The sequence below is a fragment of the Equus caballus genome, chromosome 1 (assembly GCF_041296265.1).
Source record: "Equus caballus isolate H_3958 breed thoroughbred chromosome 1, TB-T2T, whole genome shotgun sequence".
Lineage (NCBI taxonomy): Eukaryota > Metazoa > Chordata > Mammalia > Perissodactyla > Equidae > Equus > Equus caballus.
In genome coordinates, this window is record NC_091684.1 from 3,646,185 (window position 1) to 3,658,734 (window position 12,550).

Below are 12,550 nucleotides of genomic sequence, written 5' to 3' on the forward strand. Positions count from 1 at the left end.
GTTCCCCATGATTTTGTTAATGCTGACATTTCCAGCACACCACAGAACAGAAAGGTCATCAGCTGGCTAATTTTAAAATAGCTTTTTGATCACTCATCTTTCTGGAGTGTCAAACCCTGCGGGGCTGGTGGAATTGACATGTACTTATTACCACATTTGGATTCCTGAAACCGAGCTGAGTAATTTGAAGACCCGTCTGGAGCGAGCACCCGGAAGGCCATCAATCAGAGAGCAGAGCATTTAGAAAACCCCTACCAAAACCAGTGGCTGAAGACAGCAATCATATTGCTGCTTCAGAAATGTTGACGCGTCTTCCTGTAAAACAGTATTTGGGGGTCAGGATGATGGTAGGAGCAATAATAATAATTTATTGGACACTCATTACGTATTAGGTTTTATCATGAATTATTCAGTTCAATGTCTAACCACTCCAGTAGTGGGCACTCCTACAATCTACATTTTTTATAGGTGAGAACACGGACGGGTGGGGGGTGCCGTAGCTGCCCTGGTCTCCACTCAGGAGGAAAAGAAAAAGAGTTTGGATCTTGTGTGTAAGGCCTGGGCCTTGCTTGCTCAGCACAAGGCCCCAGACCCATTGTAACCACCTGTCCTTCCGGCTCCCTTCTGGGCAGGCCGCCTGGCTGCTGGAATTTGTAACAATCTCGGGCCTGGCCATCCTGGACCCTCCCATATCTCATGTAAAGAACATCATGTCTTACAGGGACACAGAGCCCCTCTGTATGAACTACTGTTCTGGGAACACTGGTTGTACCAAGGACAGCCCCTTGGCAAGCATGCAGCCTTTGTTCCTCTGCCTACTTAAGCCAGCTTCTCTAAGGGAGGTAGCGGGTACACCTCGCTGTCCAGCCAGCCGCCACTGGACCTTCCCTGTAAGTAACTCCCAGTAAACCCGTATGGTCTCTTTCCCTGTCTCCGGGTCTTTTCTTTGGTCTCCTGGCAGCCTGTCCCACACTGCTCACCCAGGTGGGTATGTGGCAGAACGTTGTGTGATTAAAGGGCTCCGTAAGCGGTGGCCCCAATTATTTCTCTACTGTCTCTACTATCCCTTTTAAAATCAAAGCAACAAAAAACCCAGGCAGCTCTTCATGTTGCACAAAATGCTTTCCTTTGGAAAGAAGGGGATGAAAGAGTGAAAATTAACCTATCATGTCGCTGCCCTGAGTCCATTCTCTCGCTCTATTCTTAGCTAATCCCGTGGGTGGGCACAGGGACTTAGCCCCTTCTGAAGACGAGGACAGTAAGGTGGAGGGATGGATGTTAATGACGTGCCCAAATCATGCAGCTGGTGAGCCGCCGAAGTTGAACTTGACCCCAGGACTCCTGATCTCCAGGCTGCACTGCTTTTAGGATTTGACAGGACGCTGTGTGCTGGGCACGGAGGGCAGAACGTGTGTGCTAGACGAACGTTCCTGAGCCTTAGAAATGTGCTTGCACAGAGTCCATGCATGATCAAGAAAGCCTCCCCTTGAAATGCTTGATAAACACCAGCGTCTGCTTTGACAAGTTTTGTGTGCCTTCCACCATTACTCTTTGCCTCAGTTTTGGGGTCAAGGGCCAGAATCAGAGCAGGAGAATTACTAACACTTATCCTAATGGTTTTGGAGCAGTTTCTGTCAGACATCTGCACTGCGGCGTTCAGTTGCTACAGCACCGCTGCAATGCCTGCCCTCTCGTGGATGAGGAAACGGGGCTAAGAAAGGCCCGCCCGCTGCACGGGCACTGCCCACGCTTCTGTGGGCCAGCCTTCCCGTCAGCCCTGTGGGACGCATGTGGCTTCCACTTTGCCTGCCCCAGATGTTGGGGCAGATGCATCAGCAGAGCCCACCTGATAGCCTTTCCCCAGCGGGGTGTCCCCTCCATGACAGCCCCAGGCACTGGTCTGGTCTTGTTCTCCCTGGAGTAGCCACCAAGGAGCCCAGCTCCAGAGACAGCGTCTGCAGCCTGAATCCCTGGGTCTCAGTGCTTCTCTGTCCAGGAGGTTTCTCCCAGCCTGGGTCCCTCCTTACCTGTCACATTTCCAGGACGTCACAGCCTGGAGCAAACACTATCCCCAGGAGGACTCTCAGCATCCGTCTGGGGAGCTTCACATTTACAGTTGCCCCCCTCCCGGGGCCCCTTGTTCTGTGTTTCGAACTCTCTGTTCTCACCTGCCCCGCCCCAACCCCTGCCAATGGTCCCAGCTCCCCAGGCTTCTCATCCTCGGGTCACTCACTTGGGCTCAGTTACAAAGGTCACCTCCTCATGTTATCTATTTCATTGTGAAGATTGCTAGCAATGACCCCCCTCCCGGGCCCCTCTAGTCTCCTTGTTCCTGTGGAAACGGGAACGCTCTCCCATCCTACTTGCTAGAAAGCTGATCTTTCCTTCGCATCGTTATGGTGTTGACAATCGCTTCCTGTCTCCCAGTGGGAATCTGTTTATTCCTCCATGTAAACCGTTTCGTCTTGCTATCTAATCTCCATTCATAGCGAAAAAAAGACATAAACACATTTCATTTTACCCAAACCTTTAAAAAACGGCTATCACTTTCGTTTCTTCTGAATTTTATTACCTCTGCAAATTATATAATTACTCTCGCTTATTCTTCTTAACAGATGAGAAAGTGCAAGTCTCTGTAATTACAGCTTGGATCCAAACTGCCATGATTGCAGATCCTGCATCACAGGAGTTTCCTAAGCTCAGAACTCACACTCTCACTCAGGAAGGAGGTGTACTGGTCAGGAGGACCCTGGTCATGCTGCATAATAGGCAGCCCACTGCGTAAGTGGTTTGAAACAGCGGAGTTTGTTTCACTCGTGTGACGCGTTCAGTGAGGGTCAGCAGGGGCTGTGCCATGTCCTCATTGTCCTCACTCTAGGGCCCAGGCTGACGGAGCCCCTGACTCTCGCCAGTGGCTGTGCAGAGGGAAAAGAGATTATGGCAAGAAACCTGCAGACTCTTCAAGCTCTCACCCCAGGGACACACATCACTCCTGCTCACAGTTCATTGGCCAGAGCTGGTCAGCGACCTCAGGCCAATCAGTGAGAAGGCAGCCTCCTCTCACAGGGGAGGCTCAGAATGTCTGTGAACTTACCCAGTGTGCCACAGATGACAAACCCGACTCAGCTGTGGGAAAAACGGGGGTGCAGAGAAATTTGCTGACTTCTCTGGGAACAGCCAGCAGCACAGCCAGGACTGGAACACAGGCGTCTCCCCAGGGGCAGTGCAGGCCCACCGTGTCACTCTCTTCACCCCGTCCGTGCAGGTGGCTGGTAATGTGGCTTTCCCAGCCACTCACCTGGTCTGTTCACATGCTGCTTTCTAAGGACGCCACGCCCACACACACCCTCAAGCTCAGGGTTCCCTCGTCTGGCCGTCAGTTTCTGTAAGACCTCCAGACGGGTCAGCAGGTGGGGCCTTTATTTCAATGATCTAATCACTCTTACTCTTGAAAACTCATGGAGCCCAAGAGGAGCCCTGCAAGGAAGGGCCAGCAGCCCATGGGAGCAGGACCCAGGGCTGGAGGCGAGGCAGTAGGCAGCCTTGGGGATAGGGTTATCTGTTTCGGAGAAGAGGAAGGCGAAAAAAGGCAGGGACCGATGGCCTGCCTTGGTCTGATCACTGTCAATCTTCATAATTCCGGGGACCAGAGTGTTATTCTTGGAGGCAGAGCCGACTGACCTTCTTGGGGCCAATATCACCAGGCACCAGGATGGCTAAAAGGCTGAATTCTGTGGGACCTTCACCCACACACATGCACAGGTATGACTGTGACCCCTCTCTCAAGTCTAGCCTGCTCAGTTATATATGTCGAGGTCAATGTCGACCCTCATGACCCAGCTGCTTGCATATTGGGGTAAAGGGTATTGGTGCCATGCACACTGCTACCTCCCGTTACTGACGGCTGGATAGAATCTGCTGAGGGGCCCGTTGTTACAGCCTGCAGGACTAGAAGCAGGATTTGTGTGTAGAAACTGTTTGTTTCAGTTTCTTTTTTCTCAGGTCCGCAAAGCCTGAGGTTTTTGGCTCTGAAAATAACGACAACTAGAAATGTGATTGGAAAATTCAAATTCTGTTCTGGTCGAGGATTTAGTTTATAATTAGTTCTGGGTACCAGTGGCTAGGTCCGAAGAATGAAACCCTGCATTGCATTTAGAGATGTATTGCCGCAGAGCATAAACCACCTCACCAGTCATCCTAGAGTGGCAGACGCTGTCCCATCAGCAGACCCAGAGCACTGACACATCCACCTTGAGTCTGGAAGAACATGCAGCTCCTGTCTCCATTGCTGGGACATTCTGGCTGCTTTGCTCACGAGGTACACCCCACATGTAGCATGAAGGGGAATCATACTTAGTGAGCCACCAATACCCCATAAACTGGTGAAGCCTGGTTAACTGGTGAACTCTGCCAAGGGCAACGGCAGGCTGAGCAGGTGCTGCAGGTGGCACTGCCAGGACATCCCCGCTACTAAAGGAGCAGGTGACAAGCATTCTTGGAGATGACCAGTGCACATCAAACAATTCTCTCTTCTGGCTTTGTGAAACAAACCCCGTCCTGCCAGGCTGTGGGATGTATTCAAAACCCAGTCGTTCGCACTGGGAGGAAGAAGTGCTGGTCTTTGTTCTGCTCCTCTGATGGGACTCTCTCCACAGTTGCGACAGCAGTGGGTTGAGCAGCATCAATCTGTGTGTTACAAAAGAAGCTAAGGCCTCCCAGAGGCAGCTGGTCATTCATCCCCGACACACGCTCCTCGGTGAGTATCTCAGCGCCCCCTGTCAACTGCGTCTGTGAGGGAGGAAATGTCAGTTCTTGTGACATTAATACCAGGGTCTCCCAAACAGCGCCCCCATTGTTTGCATCCACAGTGTTTGGGGAAAATAAATATCACGTACAGTCCTCAAAACTCAGAGAGTCACCAGTCCAGCCAGATAAATGTAAAGGATGAAAGTGAATAAAAGTCAGATGACCCTGCAAACATCACAGAAACAACTATACATGAATGTGGTGGGCCATGGCCATGTTCTGAGGGGAAAAAAGAGACGGAGACAGTGCAAGGGAAGCAAGTCAATCCTGGAAGACTTCGTGGAGGAGGTATTTTAGACAGTTTGATGGGACAATGTGGTTTCAGTTGTTGGAGACGGGAGAGAGCAGAGCAAGCATTGAAGAGGCATGAACCAAACTGAGGTCAGGATTTGGGGAGTTGGCTTGCCTGAGCCTGGAAACAGGGTCAAGTCCCATGAAAGAGGGGCAGCCCAGGAGGAGGGAAGGGGGAAGGTGTAGGAGGAGGCAGAATGGTCTACATAGGGTGCAAAGGTCTGGGTGGCTCCTTGGCCCACTTCTCCCTAGCCATGTTCCTCCTCCAGGCTCTCCTGCAGATGACTCCATTTTCCTGTGCATGTCCAGGTTGCAGGGTTTGACATGGAGAACAGTATCGCTGAGAGCCCAAATCACCAGCCTGAGCCACGGGGGAGTCAGCTGACAACATCTCTGTTCACCCCATCACGGTGCAGCATCTGTCAGCCTGTGTCACCACAGCTCAAGACAACGCTGGGTCTCCTAGGTTCTCGGAACCCTTCCCCGAAAACAGTGCGAAGGCTCCAGGTGACTGAACGCAGGTACAGCTGACCCACCAACACTCAACCACCCCGTGACTCCACCGGTAACCAGCCACCGCCCACACACCTGCTCTGAGCCCAGCACCAGGGGCTGTGCACACAGCGCTGCTAATAGTCAAGAGAACCCCACAACAGGAGATGTATGTTTGCACTGAATGTTTGTATCCCCCAAAATTCCTATGTTGAATCCTAACGCCCAAGAGGATGGTGTTAAGAGGTGGGGCCTCTGGGGTCACTGCGTCATGAGAGTGGAGCCTTCATGAATGGGATTAGTGTCCTTGTAAACGAGACCCCAGAGAGCTCTCACCCCATCTCCACCATGTGAGGACACAGTGAGGAGACTGTCGTCGGCACCCTGAGAGAGTGATCTCCCCAGAACCCCACCATGCCAGCACCCCGATCTCAGACTTCCAGTCTCCAGAACTGTGCTGAATGTATTTCCATTGTTTATAAGCCGCCCAGTCATGGTATTTTTGTCATAGCAGCCTGAACAAAGACAGTAGTAGAGAAACTGGGGCTCAGAAAGTTGAAATAACAGGCCCAAAATCACACGGCAGGGCTCCTGTGTTGGGATTTGAAAGCGAGTCTATTCAAGGCCCAGATTCTGCAATGTCCTCATCCTCCCTCCCTCTCTTCCTGTCTCTCTCCATTGGGTGATCAGGGAGATTACAAGAAGAAAAATTTAAGAGGTTGAAGGTCCTGGGAGAATCGAGGCCCTGGTACAGGCTGCAGGGTGCCAAGTTGACTCCCTCGTCCTGGATTCCCAACTCCTTCAATCGGGGGCTCTGAGCGGCAGGTACCAACATCTACCTGAGGTTCAGAGCCTGGACCCCAACACCATCCACTCTTATCCAGGCGCCGCTCCAGCTCCCTGTGGATTTGACCCTGTCCCTCTGCAGCTGCGTCATCAGGGGCCACACTGGTAAAGCCTCACTCCCATTGCCCTGTTGTCTCCCCAGAGTCATGAGAGATGCCCCAGTGCTGCCGTCCTGTTACCAGACCAAACATAGGCCCTTGTGGGGGAGTTAAATCAAATTGCACCAGAAGAAGTTGTCTCACAAAGCAGAAATTTTATTTGCAGCATGCAGCAAAGAAAATGGAGACCATCGGGAATAATTTCACAAAGCTATGCACCCCGAGCACAGGGAGGGGCTTATCTCTATTTGGGTGGGTAATGAACATTCAAAGGGGAAGTGTCATCATCGCATGGAGAGGTGAGCACAAGCATGGATTGACATCACACTTCTACATACGCCGCATGACCTAAAAAGGGCTGCTCTGCCCCCCACGGAAGAGGGGATCCATGACACAAATGAGGGCAGGTTACTTTAGCCCAGCTCGCTGCCCACCTGTGCAGACGTCAGCCTCATGTCGAGGTCTGGACTGCTCTGGTCCCATTCAGATTGGCAGGGTCCAGGGCGGTTGTGGCTTAGAGCTTCTTCCTGGAACAGCTGAAAACTGCGTAAGTTCAAGGCCCCAAGGAGTTAGATAAAGGAACACTTTCCCCTTGCAAGAAGACGAGAGAATTAGGTCAAACACAGAGGTTAGAGTTTGGGCAGGACGAGAGAAGTGGATAGGGTCCATGTCTGGTGACAATCCTTCCCTCAGAACCACTTCCTTCTCCTCCAGGGCCTTCGTCACCCTGTCTAGCAGGTGATAGACCATGATGGGAGGACAATTTCCTTATAGGAAACATCTGGTGGGGGAGGGGAGTGGTCTCTGCCTGTAGATTTCTTCCCCCCTTTTTGCCTGCAGGAAAAATAACTGAGTTATCTTCTGCAAACCCCGAGCTTCCTGCCACACTTCATTCTGGTCCCTGAGGATGTAGCTGGAAGTGTCAGCTACAGTCCCTGGCCTGTGGCTATATTTGTGGGTGGAATCTGTGCTCTTCCCTTCTACTGCCCCTTATTACATTATGCACATTTCTTGGAGATTTTCTTTACACTTGAGTCTTTAGGTTACCAGAAGCTGAGGAATGTTTAACATCAGCCCAGAGATGGACAGTGTACCCTTCTCCCAGAGATGAGCACAAAGACCTACGGGGCTTGGGTCTCCTCAATGTGGGCAAGATGAGAATGCCTGTGTTTGTATGGGCAGTTAGAATTTGTTAGGGGGAAACATAGACTGGGTTTGCACAGTATGGAAGCGCCTGTGTAAGAGCTGTGTATGGCTGCACGGCAGCCATAGGGCTGCGCTGTGCTGGCAATCACGCTGTTCTCCCCCAGCTGCAAACCCACTCTCCTATCCTCTGGTGATGCTGCAGCCCAGACTTTACAAACCACATTTCTGATTCTCCAGCTGGCTCTGTGTTAGGCTGTGCCAAGAAGAGATGCCAGTGGGAGGCTGCTGGGCTGGCGGACGAGGACAGAGACAGCTCTGTCCTATAGGCTGCTGATTTTATAGGCTAGTGTAGCTCCTGAGAACACCACACTAGGAATATGTTTTCACCTTGCAGGCCGGGGAAGTGCCTTCCTGTAAATGAATCCAGTTTGCAGCTCTTCCCAGACCAGCAGGATCAGCCCATCTCACACAGCACTCTCTCCTCACATCTCTGGGTAGCAGCCCCTGGACCCTCCTCCAGCTCAGAGACTCTAGCACCAGCCGGCCAGCACCCACTCCCCTCCGCCCCCAAGCTCTGCAGGCACCCACCTTCTCGTTCTAAGTTTCAGTGATCCCCGCCTCTTCTCTTCTCCTGCTGTGGCAGTTGCTTCTGCAGTCACTCCCTCTGTGATACCTCAGCGGCTTCCATTTATCAGTCACCCAGTTAATGGCTCTATATTAAACTATCTCTGCTTAGCAGCTGGTGCTTCCTAACCACCTGGCGTACAGCCTTTATAAAATTACACCTGCTAAGAGGGGCGGAGTCTGTGGGTCGGAGCGCTATCTGACCCACAGGCTCTGGGAGTGCTGGCACCTCGGAGAAGTGACACAGACTTTCTGTTCCTCCGTGTTCTAGTCCAGGAGGTTAAGATCCACTTCACAGGGCTGTTCTGAGGATTAAGGCAGTTAAAAACACCGAGTACCAAGAACGTCTTCCAGAACATGGAGGGCGTGACACAAACATTAGCTGCCATGACTATTATTATTACTACTATTGTTATGAAAATGCAGAAGAGTACTCTTCAAAAGGTAATAAATATCCCCAAATCTTACCTCCTAATAATAACCATTATTAATATTATATTAACATTGATGCAGATTTTTCTACCTGTACAGCTAGAATAGAAACAATGAGTACAGGGGAATAACGTTTTACTCTAATGGAATCATAATACACATTACCATTTAATAAGTGTATTAAGTTTCATTTTACTAGAATTAAACAAAAAAAAAGTAAAACTGAGGAAATTCTTGATTTTTAAATAAGTATCTCTTTTCTTTATATTTTATTGCACACAAGATCCCTCTGAGATTTAAAAAATAAAAACTTTGTGAAAAATATTGAGAGTTCCACCCTCTCTTTAGATAAGTTTCCATTTTACTCAGTGATGATTGACTCATTTTTCTGGAAGAAGAGATTTCAAACGCATGGGATTGTCCCACTCGTTTCTCACCTCCTTCCATTTTCGTTGGAGCTGGTATTACAATTTGATCGTTATTGTCAAGGTTTATAAAGCATTCTGTTCTAGGACAGTAATTCTCTGGGTGTTTGCTATCAGGGCCATATACAAATGCACCTGTGCTCACCGCAAGCCCTCACGCCACAGCTTTGCCATCCTCAGAGCTCTGTTTTTGTTCAACTCTTGTTTTTCAAAATTCAATTGTCAGGCAGACGTTTCAGAGGATGTATAGCGGCAATATTCCTAGAGCCCTCTCCTGCTTAAGACGTGGGCTGCTGGTGATCTAACGCTAGACACCCACACTCTTCCTTACTGTTTATGTGTTCAGGAATACTTCCTTCATTTATTATTATTTTCTTTAACTGACAGCTAAAATATTCTATAATGAGTTAAAAATGGATAAGCTTGCTGGAGGTGCAATATGACCTCCAGCCTCAATTCACTCCAACGGAAGCCTTGCTGGGTCGGCCATAGTGCCGGATGGTGCCCAAGGCCCTAGAGTAAAGCTCTTTGTTCCTTCCTGCACATCCAGGCTCCTGCCTGGGACAATTTCCCTAAATCCCAAGAAGTCCCTTTACTTGTAGTGGACCTCGTGATGCACTTCTCATGGAAATAAGTTATCCTGGCTCCCGTTTTTCTGAAAACACTTCTACTTTACCTTTTAAAAAAAATCAGCTTTGAGGAATAATTTGCATGTGATAAAATGCACCTGTATTAAGTGAACAGTTGAACAAGTTTTCTCAGAGGTACACATCCCTGTAACTACCCCCACAATCAAGACATGTAGCATTTCCACCACCCCAAAAAGTCTCTCATGCCCCTTTGCTTTCCGTTTCCAGGGCCACCATACACTCAGCCCCAGGCAATCCCTCGTCTGCCTTCCATCAGTTGGTTCTATCTGTTCTAGAATTTCACATCAATGGGGTCACACAGCATGCACTCTTTTGTGTCCAGCTGCTGGCACTCAGCACACTGTGGTTGGGGTCGATCGTGGTCGAATCGTGATGCAGTAATCTGTCATGCAAACATGACAGAGTGTGTTCATTGTTCACCTCCCCATGTATGTCTGTGTTGCTTCCAGCTTCCGCATCTGCACTTTTGAACAATACTGTAAGCGGGCATAAGAGTCTGGGTCGGAAACATTTTCCTTTCGGTACCTTATAGATGTCGTCCTAGCATTTCCAAGGAGGCTGAGGTAATAATGGACTCCTCGACCTGAGTGGCTCCACACAGCCTCAAAAATGAATAGTGTGCAGAAAAATAAGAAGAAATAAAACCTCTTCCACAAAACAAAAAGGCAAACAACACCACAGACTTCAAGGCACCTAGTGGAAGAAAATAAACCACCCGATCATAGTGGAGACGTCTCTTGAGCTTCCACTGCGAGTCTTTGTGGAAATCTAGTGAGATTAGCGGGAAAATGCACTGAAAAGGAAAGACGAAAACAAAGGACTAAAATATACCTAAAAACTTCACTGAAAATAGAAAATCAATCCTAAATGTAAACAGTCTAAAAATCATCCTAAATGCAAACAGTCTAAAAAGAACACACTGACTCCAGAGAAGGTTCTTAAACTAAGTGGGACTCAGAAAGCTGTAGCTTCTGGGGGAGAAGAGGGTAAAATTGAGGGAAAGGCTCCCATTGGAAATTGGGTAGTGGAAGGAAACAGGAGAAAGAGAGAGGGGAAATTTAGAGTCCTGCAGGATAAAATAGATCCCAAACATCAAAGGCCACACAGACCTTCCATCCATCACCCACTAAAACTTTGTTATAGGAGCTACATTTTGCTGCAATGGCCAAGTTGCTCTTAAAATATAAAACTTATCTTCCAAACCATCACAGTGTGAATAGACGTAAGCAGTCTTCATCTGTATAAAGCGAATGCAAGAATAAACAGAAAATTTTAACCAAAGTATTTAAGCTGACAAACCATCCGCCAAAAAAACAAATGCAGAGTAAAACTGATGCACCACTCCAGAGTAAATTAAATACCCTCATACAAGCATTTGAGGATACCAGAAATTCAGAAATTAAAATTTAAAAAATAAACCAAAAAGGGCAGAAGTCAAATAAGAATTATCGAACTCAGAAAAAAAATAGAAGATACTGTCATATGACAAATGAAGGCAAACCCATAAACTGCCCAAGAGAGAGTAGATTTCTTTCTTCCTTCCTTCCTTCCTCCCTTCCTTCCTTCCTTTCTTTCTTTCTTTCAAGATTCACACTGAACTAACATCCATGCCAATCCTCTGTTATTTGTTTTTTCAGTGTGTGGGCCACTAGCACAGCATGGCCACTAACAGAGTGGTGTAGGTCTGTGCCAAGGAACCAAACCCGGGCTATCAAAGAGGGCACACAGAACTTAATGACTAGGCCACCAAGGATGACCTGAGAGAACATGTTTAAACAGGATTTTATTAAAAGTAGAAAAAGTCATAATAACTAGGAGAATAAAAATATAAGAAAAAAGAAATAGAAACAGTCAGAAAAAGTGGTTGAAATGGAGGACAGGCAAGAAAACAAAAATATCTATAATTGGAGTTCCTCAACAAAGAAAAACAAAACAATACATCACAGCTAACATTTAAACCCATAGTTCAAGGACACTTTCCAGAAATAAAAGGAGACATAAGTCTACATTTTTCAAGTGCCTACAAGGACCAGAGAAAATTGACCCAGACTGATCAGCTCTAAGATCTTAGCCTGGCAAAAATATTAGGTTTTAAAAGCTAAAAGCAAACCAACAAATGAAAAAACCCTCAAGGAAAAATATAAAAATTACCTAAGGGCAAGAAAATTAGTCTGTTGCCAGACGTCTCAAGGCAGCAATGGGGCAAAATTTTCAATACATTTGTGGAAAGAATGTGTGAAGTAAGGATTTTCTATCCAGCCAGAAGCAGGCTAATGGCCTGGCTCTGGGACAGTGACTTGGACCATGTAAGAACGCAAGGGCCACTGTCCTCGTGAGCCGTCTTCAGGAATCTACTACATGCTGAACGTCACCTAACCAAGAAATAACTGAAGAAACTTGGGGCAAAGACGGATGATGATTATTTAATATATTTAATTGACCATTTCAGACTAAAATAATATAGGTGGGGATGGGAGCGCAAGAATAATACATATGTATTACATATTTTGGCAAAATGTAAATAATGAAACTGAAAAGGGAGATAAAACAAAAAAAAGAAAGGGAAATAAGCTTACTGACTGCGGTATGGAGCACAGGGGACTGTCAACGATACCACCCAAACTAATTTCAAAATATCAGGGGGCTGGCCCGATGGCCTAGTGGTTAAAAGATCATGTGTTCCGCTTCAGCAGCCTGGGGTCCACGGGTTCGCATCCTGGTCACAGACCTACGCACTGCT

The 12,550-nt window shown here is 48.0% G+C and overlaps 1 long non-coding RNA gene across 1 annotated transcript; it reads left to right on the forward strand.

Moving 5' to 3' along the window:
• The first annotated feature begins 773 nt into the window (after positions 1-773).
• LOC111772713 (uncharacterized) lies at positions 774-9,057 on the forward strand. Its single transcript, XR_002806725.2, has 4 exons — positions 774-890; positions 2,616-2,781; positions 4,656-4,756; positions 5,407-9,057. It is a non-coding gene; the product is annotated as an uncharacterized lncRNA (long non-coding RNA).
• The last annotated feature ends 3,493 nt before the right edge of the window (positions 9,058-12,550 follow it).